The following is an 11,528-nucleotide window of genomic DNA, read 5'->3' on the forward strand; positions in this document are numbered from 1 at the left end:
CGATACTCGCCTAGCCGATGCCAGCGCCAAAAGCATAACCACCTTCCAAGTGAGAAATTTTAATTCAACCTTCCGCAAAGGTTTAAACCAGGAAGACATGAGGAACCGCAAGACAACATCAAGGTCCCATGGCGCTACAGGTGGTACTGTTATGCACACCAGTGCCTGCAGGAAAGTACTGGTGTCAGAACTGTTATGCACTCCAGTGTCTGCAGGAATGTACTGGTGTTTGAACTGTTATGCAAAACAAATGGACTCAGAGACAAACTGGGGAATATGACATAACGTACACAGAAGGTGATAGGGTAACAAAATACACACAAAGTGAACAGAGAAGCCCAGAGGCTAAGGAACTGGGTATCTCCCTTGTATTAGAATTGCTCAGATGGAAAAAGCAAGATGTTGTGTTTTAATACGTAGAGAACCCGAAATGCTGTTGCTAAGGGCAACAGCAAAACCCTAAAGGGTTACCAACGGGTGTGGCAGTAAACTCCTTGGTCAGAGATGGAATGATAGACACAAGGAGAGTCTCCACAATCCTGATCCTCACTTGCAGTGCACAGGTTTTAGCTTACTGCCACTAAACTGACCCCTGACACCTAGCACAGTGAGACAGGATTAGACAGGCAAGTCTTAGAATACAGCCGCAAACTTGCTAAGTTCACAGAGTAGTAACAGAACCCCAGCAAGCTAAACGACTGACTCCAGTCTTACTGCTAGGTCTGGATTGGCAGAGTGTAATACCAAATCCCCAGGTCTATTTGCAGTAAGCAACAAACAAATACAAAGCTACACAGTACTGGCTAACTTTCATGAACTGACTAACCAACAAAGATTCAGCAGCATCTGCTTACCCTGAAAAGAGGCCTTATAAAGCAGGTGCTGTCCACGCCCCACTCAGACCTCACAGACTGTGAGCACAAAAACCAGCACCGGATCCCCTGCCGTGCACAGAGCCTATAACCACTGCACAGCAAAATACCCGAACCGGAGTATCAGCTGCGCTCAGGTTACTCCACTAGCACTTGTCTCCCGGTTGCCATGACGACGTGGCAGCACAGGGCAGGAGACCCTAACAGTACCCCCCCTCTGACGAGGGGTCAAAGAACCCCTACCACCGGGTTTATCGGGGAACTGCGAGAAGAAAGAGCGTATCAGTGTGGGGGCATGAAGATCACAACTGCGCACCCACGAGCGCTCCTCCGGGCCATACCCCTTCCAGTGCACCAAAAATGACAGCCGACCCCGAACTACCTTGGAGTCAAGAATCCTTTCAACAACAAACTCCCTCTGGCCACGTATCAGAAGAGGGGAAGGTCTTCCACTGGAAGAAGGATTACTAATCGCCCGTTTTAAAAGGGAACAATGAAATGTTTTATTGATACCCAAAGAACGGGGCAGATCTAACTGAAATGCCACCGGATTGATAACCCTGGTGATCTTATAAGGGCCGATGAACCGGGGGCCTAACTTATGAGATGGCTGTCTCAACTTCAAATTCTTGGTAGACAACCAGACGAAGTCTCCTAATTTGAAGCTGCAGGGTCTTTTCCGCTTATCAAAAACCCTTTTGGTCACTAATGACAAAGACACAAGGGCTTTCTTCACTTTCCGCCAAATACCTCTAAGGACCGAAACCACAGAGGAACCACCAGGCGTGGAGTCCAGGGGGTCAAAAGAATTGGCCTTAGGATGATGCCCATACACACAAAGGAAGGGAGAGATCCCTGTAGCAGAGTGAGCCGCGTTGTTATAGGCAAACTCCGCCATGGACAGATGAGCAACCCAGTCAGTCTGACACTTGGAGACATAACACCTGAGGAACTGCTCCAAGGACTGGTTCACCCTTTCAGTCTGCCCATTAGACTGCGGATGGTAGCCTGACGACAAGCTGACAGAAATCTGGAGATCGGAACAAAATGCCCTCCAGAATTTGGCCACAAACTGGGATCCGCGGTCAGAGACCACATCAAGTGGCAACCCGTGGAGACGCACAACATGCAGCATAAATAATTCAGACAGGCGTCTGGCTGATGGCAGCCCAACCAGTGGAACGAAGTGCGCCATCTTCGAAAACCTGTCAACGACAACCCAGATGGCTGTCATCCCCCAGGATTTGGGCAAGTCCACCACAAAATCCATTGAAATGTGGGTCCATGGCTTAGATGGGATAGAGAGTGGATGTAATGGGCCAACAGGAACCCCTCTAGGAGTCTTATTTCGGGCACAGATGTCACATGCCCGAACCCACTGATCCACATCCTTAGCCACCGAGGGCCACCACACCGCCCTAGATAGCAACTCCCGAGTTCTGGCAATACCCGGGTGACCTGCCGACTTCTTGGCATGGAATTCCAGGAACACTCGCTGTCTTAACCTAGGAGGCACAAACAAAAGACCTACCGGAAGGTCTGGAGGAGCCTGCTCCTGTGCTCTAAGGACTAATGATAAGAGGTCCTGGGTAATGCCCACTTTAATACATGATGGGGAAACAATGGGCAACGGCTCCTCGGTGGTCTCCTGGATTGGAGCAAAACTCCGCGAGAGCGCATCAGCCTTGATGTTTTTTGACCCAGGGCGATATGTTATCAAAAAATTAAAGCGAGCAAAAAACAAAGCCCATCGTGCCTGCCTGGCATTGAGACGCTTCGCTGACTCTAAATATGCCAGATTCTTATGGTCAGTGAGAATTGAGACCACAAACTTAGCCCCCTCAAGCCAGTGTCTCCACTCCTCGAGTGCATCCTTAATAGCCAACAATTCCCGGTTACCCACGTCATAATTCATCTCGGCAGGCGAAAATTTACGGGAAAAGTAAGCACAGGGATGAAGGCGATTATCAGACACTCCCATCTGAGAAAGCACTGCCCCAATACCCATCTCAGAGGCATCCACCTCCACCACAAAAGGACGCTCTGGATCTGGGTGTCGCAGCACCTTGGCCGAAACAAATGCCCTTTTGAGACGGGCAAAAGCCGCTTTAGCCTCACAAGACCAGTGAGCAACATCCGCCCCTTTCTTAGTGAGTGCCACCAAGGGCGCCACTATAGACGAAAATCCAGCGATAAATCGTCTATAAAAATTCGCAAAGCCCAGGAAACGCTGAAGCGCCTTCAAACTAGTGGGCTGCACCCAATCCAGGACTGCCTGTACCTTGGAACCCTCCATTTGGAAACCTTCTGGGGAGATAATATATCCTAGAAATGCGATTTGCTGAACTTCAAATTCGCACTTCTCCAGCTTCGCCCCAAGCCGGTGGTCTCTGAGTTTCTGGAGGACTAAGCGTACATGCTTCCGATGTTCCTCCAGGGAATGGGAGAAGATTAGGATGTCATCTAAGTATACAACTAAGAATCTATCCAAATATTCCCTGAGCACATCATTCATGAAATCCTGGAAGACTGCCGGGGCATTACAGAGCCCAAAAGGCATCACCAAATATTCATAATGCCCTGAGTGGGTATTAAAGGCAGTCTTCCATTCATCCCCCTCTCTTATTCGGATTAGATTGTACGCACCGCGTAGGTCAATCTTAGAAAAAATGGTGGCAGTACGAAGCTGGTCAAACAAGACCGAAATGAGAGGCAGTGGGTATGAGTTTTTAATCGTGATACGGTTCAATTCCCTGAAGTCGATGCAGGGTCGCAACGAACCGTCCTTTTTACCCACGAAGAAGAACCCCGACCCAACTGGAGACTGTGAAGGTCTGATAAATCCCTTAGCCAAGTTCTCCTGAATGTACTCTGCCATAGCCTGAGTCTCAGGACGTGACAGGGAGTACAACCTGCTCTTGGGAAGCATAGCATTTGGCAACAAATCAATGGCACAGTCATAGGGGCGATGGGGAGGTAGTACCTCTGCAACTTTTTTGGAGAACACGTCCGCAAAATCTGCATAACACCCTGGCAATCCTGGCAAACTTAGCTGCGAGAGCCTGACTGGAAGGCTCAAGCAACTCCTGAAACAATCAGTACCCCAACTAAGAATCTCCCCAGAGACCCAGTCAAATTGAGGATTGTGGGCCCTTAACCAGGGTAACCCCAACACCAATGGGGCAAAAGTACAGACAGTCACATAAAAGGACAATTTTTCAGAGTGTGTGGCTCCAATAAACAAAGAAATCTGGCTAGTGCAAGAGGTAATTTTACCTTGGGATAATGGTTCCCCGTTTAACCCACAAATCTCAATTTCCGATGCCAAGGGTACTAAGGGAACAGAGTGTTTCAGGGCGAATTGGCGGTCCATAAAAACCCCGTCGGCCCCACTGTCCACAAAGGCCTCAGTCTTGACAGTTTGACCGAGGATCTTCAAGGTCACCGGAATGATAAAAGTCTTCTTGGGAAATTCTGACTTCTGGCCTGACAGGATATTTCCCATCACCCTCAGGCCCTGAAGTTTTCCGGCTTTTCTGGGCATGATACTACCACATGACCTTTATTCCCACAGTACAAACACAACCCCTGCTGTCTCCTCCGCGTCTTCTCACGCGAGGAGAGGCGGGTAGCCCCAATCTGCATAGGCTCCTCGGAAAATTCCTTAGAGTCTGAGGTTCCCTTGGGAAAGAAGGAAACCTCGGTCTCCCTTTCAAGCCTACGCTCTCTCAGCCGTCTATCCACCCGGATGGATAACTGCATGAGCTGATCCAAGCTATCAGGCAAGGGATATTGTACCAGTTGGTCCTTTATCTGGTTAGAAAGACCTCTTCGGTACTGGTGTCTCAGGGCTGGGTCATTCCACTGGGTATCATGGGCCAACCTCCGAAACTCCGTACAGTAAACCTCAACTGGCCTTCGCCCTTGCTTAAGGATCGAAATCTGAGCCTCGGCTGAGGCCGTCTTGTCAGGGTCATCATACAACATGCCCAGTGCCGTAAAAAAAGCATCAACACTTTTAAGCGACGGACAGTCAGGCTGCAACCCATATGCCCAGACCTGTGGGTCTCCTTGTAGCAAGGAAATCACTATGCCCACCCGCTGAATCTCCAACCCAGAAGACTGAGGCCTAAGCCGGAAGTATAGCTTGCAGCTCTCCTTGAAACAAAAGAACTGCGAGCGTTCTCCAGAAAAACGATCCGGGAGATTTACTTTCGGCTCCTTAACCCCTGCAGGTGCTGCTGCTGCGGGAGCTCCGCCAGCAGCCTGGGAGGTGTGCATTTTAATGGACAAATCATTAAATTGTCGAGTCAGGACCTGCACCTGATCGACCACCTGTTGCAACGTATTTTGAGGGGTATGCTCCATATTCCCACAAAATTTCAACAGGAGTATTTGTCTGCTGAATATGTTATGCACACCAGTGCCTGCAGGAAAGTACTGGTGTCAGAACTGTTATGCACTCCAGTGTCTGCAGGAATGTACTGGTGTTTGAACTGTTATGCAAAACAAATAGACTCAGAGACAAACTGGGGAATATGACATAACGTACACAGAAGGTGATAGGGTAACAAAATACACACAAAGTGAACAGAGAAGCCCAGAGGCTAAGGAACTGGGTATCTCCCTTGTATTAGAATTGCTCAGATGGAAAAAGCAAGATGTTGTGTTTTAATACGTAGAGAACCCGAAATGCTGTTGCTAAGGGCAACAGCAAAACCCTAAAGGGTTACCAACGGGTGTGGCAGTAAACTCCTTGGTCAGAGATGGAATGATAGACACAAGGAGAGTCTCCACAATCCTGATTCTCACTTGCAGTGCACAGGTTTTAGCTTACTGCCACTAAACTGACCCCTGACACCTAGCACAGTGAGACAGGATTAGACAGGCAAGTCTTAGAATACAGCCGCAAACTTGCTAAGTTCACAGAGTAGTAACAGAACCCCAGCAAGCTAAACGACTGACTCCAGTCTTACTGCTAGGTCTGGATTGGCAGAGTGTAATACCAAATCCCCAGGCCTATTTGCAGTAAGCAACAAACAAATACAAAGCTACACAGTACTGGCTAACTTTCATGAACTGACTAACCAACAAAGATTCAGCAGCATCTGCTTACCCTGAAAAGAGGCCTTATAAAGCAGGTGCTGTCCACGCCCCACTCAGACCTCACAGACTGTGAGCACAAAAACCAGCACCGGATCCCCTGCCGTGCACAGAGCCTATAACCACTGCACAGCAAAATACCCGAACCGGAGTATCAGCTGCGCTCAGGTTACTCCACTAGCACTTGTCTCCCGGTTGCCATGACGACGTGGCAGCACAGGGCAGGAGACCCTAACAGGTACAAACGGTGGATTGATATGCATTACACCCTTCACAAAGGTCTGAACCTCTGGAAGAGCAGCTAACTCTTTTTGAAATAAAATAGACAAAGCTGAAATTTGCACTTTGATGGAACCCAATTTCAGGCCTGCATCTACATCCGCCTGTAAAAAGTGGAGAAAATGACCCAAGTGAAATTCCTCAGCAGGAGCCTTTTTAACCTCACACCGCGGTAAGTCCGGAAACACGCATGGACCCTGTAACAACAGATCCTCCCTTAGAGGAAGCGGCCAAGGATCTTCCACCAGCAAGTCTTGAAGGTCCGGGTACCAGGCCCTTCTTGGCCAGTCTGGAACAACGAGAATCGCCTGAACCCTTGCTCAACGAATGATCCCCAGCACCTTTGGAATGAGAGGAAGAGGAGGGAACACATACACCGACTGGAATACCCATGGAGACACCAGGGCGTCCACCGCTGTGGCTTGTGGGTCCCTTGTCCTGGAACAATACCTCAGGAGTTTCTTGTTGAGCCGAGACGCCATCATGTCTATCAACGGAATTCCCCAGTGTCCTGTCACCTGTGCAAAAACCTCTTGGTGCAGAGCCCACTCTCCCGGATGAAGTTCGTGTCTGCTGAGGAAATCCGCTTCCCAATTGTCCACCCCCGGTAGGAAAACTGCTGACAGTGCGCTGATGTGTTGTTCCGCCCAGCGAAGTATCTTTGTGGCCTCCGCCATTGCCGCTCTGCTCCTTGTTCCGCCTTGCCGGTTTATATGGGCCACCGCTGTGATGTTGTCTGACTGTACCAGGACCGGTCAACCCTGAAGAAGACTTCTTGCTTGGAGTAGGCCGTTGTAAATGGCTCTTAACTCTAGAACATTTATGTGGAGACAGGCTTCCTGGGGCGACCATTTTCCCTGGAAATGTCTTCCTTGGGTGACTGCGCCCCAGCCCCGGAGACTTGCATCTGTTGTCAGAAGTACCCACTCCTGGATACCGAATCGGCGTCCCCCCAGGAGGTGATTCAGTTGTAGCCACCACAGGAGAGAAATTCTCGCTCTGGGAGATAAAGTTATCTTCTGGTGAATGTGTAGATGAGACCCAGACCATTTGCTCAGCAAGTCCCACTGAAACACGCGGGCGTGAAATCTGCCGTATAGAATGGCTTCGTACACCGCAACCATCTTCCCCAGAACCCGAGTACAATGATGTATTGACACAGAGCCTTTTCTTCTGGAAGGAAAACCTTCTGTAACTCCGTGTCCAGAATCATGCTCAGAAACGTAAGCCGAGTGGTCAGAATCAACTGGGATTTCGGCTAATTGAGGACCCATCCGTGTTGTCGCAGAACCGATAGAGACAACTCCACACTTTTCAGTAATCGTTCCTTGGACCTCGCCTTTATCAGATCATCCAAGTACGGGATAATTGAAACCCCTTGTTTGCGAAGAAGAACCATAATTTCCGCCATGACCTTGGTGAAGAACGTCTGAAACTGGTAATGAGAATCCTGTATCACAAACCTGAGGAAAGCCTGATGCGGAGGATATATCGGGACATGTAAGTAGGCATCCTTTATGTCGACTGACGCCATAAAATCTAGGCTGGAGATCACAGCTCGAAGGGATTCCATCTTGAACTTGAAAACTTTAAAGTATGGATTGAGGGATTTTAAATTTAGAATTGGTCTGACCGAACCGTCCAGTTTCGGCACAACAAACAGGCTCGAGTAGAACCCCTCCCCCCGCTGAGACGAGGGAACGGGAATAATGACCCTCTGTAGACACAGTTTTTGAATCGCTGCTAGCACCACCTCCCTGTCCGGAAGAACTACTGGTAATGCCGAAATGAAGAACCGGTGAGGGGGCATCTCCTGAAACTCCAGTTTGTATCCCTGAGACACGATCTCTAGTACCCAGGGATCCAGGCCTGATTGAATCCAGACCTGACTGAAACTTCTTAGACGGCCCCCCACCGGTTCGGACTCCCCCAGGGAAGCCCCAGCGTCATGCGGTGGACTTGGCAGCAGCAAGGGAGGACTTTTGGTCCTGGGCGCCTGAACCTGCAGAAGGTTTCCTTCCCCTTCCTCTACCTTTTGAAGCGAGGAAGGACGAGCCTTTTCCACGCCTGTATTTATTGTGACGAAAGGACTGCATCTGCTGATGTGGTGCCTTTTTCTGTTGTGTGGGAACATAAGGAAGAAAAGAGGACTTACCCGCAGTCGCGGTCAAGACCAGGTCAGCCAAGCCGTCCCCAAACAAGACAGTACCTTTGAAGGGTATCGCTTCCAAAGCCCTCTTGGAGTCGGCATCAGCGTTCCATTGATGGATCCACAGGGCCCTCCTGGCTGATATCGACATGGCATTGGTTCTTGAACCCAAGAGACAGACAGACGTCCCTCGCCACATCTTTTATGTAATCTGCAGCGTCCTTAATATAACCAAGAGTTAGAAGGACATTATCTTTATCCAGAGTATCCATATCATTAGCTAAATTCTCAGCCCATTTAGCAATGGCACTACTCACCCATACCGACGACACAGATGGTCTGAGCAATGCACCCGAATTAGCGAAAATGGACTTCAGAGACGTCTCCAGCTTGCGATCCGCCGGATCTTTGAGAGCTGCCGTGTCAGGAGACGGAAGCGCCACTTTCTTAGACAAACGAGATAAAGCTTTGTCAACAGACGGGGATGTCTCCCATTTTTCCCTGTCAGAGGGGAAAGGATACGCCATGTAAATTCTCTTGGGAATCTGCCATTTCTTATCCAGCGACTCCCAAGCCTTTTCACAAAGAGCATTCATTTCATGAGAGGGGAAAATTTTACCTCAGGTTTTTTCCCTTGAACAAGCAAATCCTAGTTTCCTGTACCGCAGGTTCATCAGAAATGTGCAACACGTCTTTTATAGCCACAATCATGTACTGAATACTCTTAACTAAACGTGGATGTAACGCTGCCTCAGTGAAATCGACGTCGGAATCAGAGTCGGTGTCGGTATCAGTATCTACCACCTGAGTAAATGGCCGCTTTTGCGACCCAGATGGGGTCTGAACCTGAGACAAAGCCTCTTCCATGGACTTTTTCCACACCTGGGTCTGTGCCTCAGACTTATCTAATCTCTTTCATAAGGAAATTACATTCGAGTTTATCGTATTAAGCAATGCTAGCAAATCAGGTGTCGGCTGCGTCGACAGTCCCAACTCTAGCCCCGCATCCGCACCCCCAATAACCTCCGGAGAATAAGCTTCAGCCTCAGACATGCCGACACGTAGTACCGACACACCACAACACACAGAACGTCCCTGCCAGGTGACAGGCCTACAATAAAGCCCAGATAGAGGACACAGAGGGAGTATGCCAGCTCACACCTCAGCGCCCATATATCGCAAAAAACGATATATGTACCCAGCGCTGCCTTATCTCACTGTGAAGCACCACACTGCGGCCCCCCTCTGAAAAAGCCCCCCCCCCCCCGTTACTTGGAGAAGCGTGGAGGTCCCCGCAGCGTCTCTATCCCTCAGCCGCGTGTTGCAGGAAAAATGGCACCAGTGAGCTGCGGGTCGAAGCTCCGCCCCCTTCCCGGCGCGCTTCGGCCCGCCAAATTCAAAATTGTTTAAAAATGCAGGCGGGGGTCTGTACACGGTGCACCACAATCTTTGTGCCACCCTAAGAAAACTCCAGTAACATGCTGCCCAGGGCGCACCCCCAACCCCCCCCCCCCAGCGCCCTGCACCCACTGAAATACCATTGGTGATGTGTGTAGGAGCATGGAGCACAGCGTTACCGATGTGCTTTACCTTCCTTCACCGAAGTCTTCTGCCGTCATGAGGTCTTCTGATCTTCTCATACTCACCCGACTACTGCCTTCTGGCTTCTGTGAGGGGATTGACGGCGTGGCTCCGGGAACAAGCAGCTAGGCGCACCAAGTGATCGAACCCTCTGGAGCTAATGGTGTCCAGTAGCCGAGAAGCAGAGCCTTGAAATTCACAGAAGTAGGTCCTGCTTCTCCCCCCTCACTCCCACGCTGCAGGGAGTCTGTAGCAAGCAGGTCTCCCTGAAAATAAAAAACCTAACATAAAGTCTTTCAGAGAAACTCAGTAGAGCTCCCCTAGTGTGCATCCAGTCACTCCTGGGCACAAAGTCTAACTGAGGTCTGGAGGAGGGGCATAGAGGGAGGAGCCAGTTCACACCCAGTCTTAAGTCTTTTTAGTGTGCCCAAGCTCCTGCGGATCCCGTCTATACCCCATGGTCCTTTTGGAGTCCCCAGCATACTCTAGGACGTAAGAGAAATATTACTGAGTTGTCTCCGTTAATTGGTTCAGGCACCGCTCCTATTTTTGCAGGGAGTTCTTTCTCGGCAATAATTGTTCTAAACTTTCAAATATATCAACGGTTTTAACAAAGTCCAGGAGGGAATCATTCTCCGAAAGATGAGAAGCAATAGGATACGAGGACATGCACTGAGACTGGAGGGGGGGAGGTTCAGGGGAAAGGTGAGGAAAAATTACTTCACAGAAGGGTAGTGGACAAGTGGAATAGCCTCCCATCAGAGGTGGTAGAGAATAAGACAGTGCAGCAATATAAACATGCTTGGGATAGGCATATGAATATCCTTACACAGAAATAAGGATCAAATAAGGTTTGAGATAAAAAATGGTAAAAAAAAAAGGGTCAGACTACATGGGCCGAGTGGTTCTTATCTGCCGTCACAATTCTATGTTTCTGTTTCCTGCAGCATAATCCTATCCACCCCTTACTGCAGCCTAACCCTCCCTTCCTGCAGCATAATCCTATCCTCCCCTTTACTGCAGCCTAACCCTCTCTTCCTGCAGCATAATCCTATCCTCTCCTTTCTGCAGTCTAACCCTCCCTTCCTGCAGCATAATCCTATCCTCCCCTTACTGCAGCCTAACCCTCCCTTCCTGCAGCATAATCCTATCCACCCCTTACTGCAGCCTAACCCTCCCTTCCTGCAGCATAATCCTATCCACCCCTTACTGCAGCCTAACCCTATCTTCCTGCAGCATAATCCTATCCTCCCCTTTCTGCAGCCTAACCCTCCCTTCCTGCAGCATAATCCTATCCTCGCTTTACTGCAGCCTAACCCTCCCCTCCTGCAGCATAATCCTATCCACCCCTTACTGCAGCCTAAGCCTTACTTCCTGCAGCATAACCCTATCCTCCCCTTCCCGCAACTTTACCATCACCACCCCTTCCCGCAGCATAACCGTATCCTCCCCTTCCCACAGCAGATCCCTAACCCTCCCTTCCTGCAGCATAATCCTATCCTCCTCTTTCTGCAGCCTAACCCTCCCTTCCTGCAGCATAATCC

This window comes from Pseudophryne corroboree, chromosome 2 (assembly GCF_028390025.1).
Source record: "Pseudophryne corroboree isolate aPseCor3 chromosome 2, aPseCor3.hap2, whole genome shotgun sequence".
Classification (NCBI taxonomy): domain Eukaryota; kingdom Metazoa; phylum Chordata; class Amphibia; order Anura; family Myobatrachidae; genus Pseudophryne; species Pseudophryne corroboree.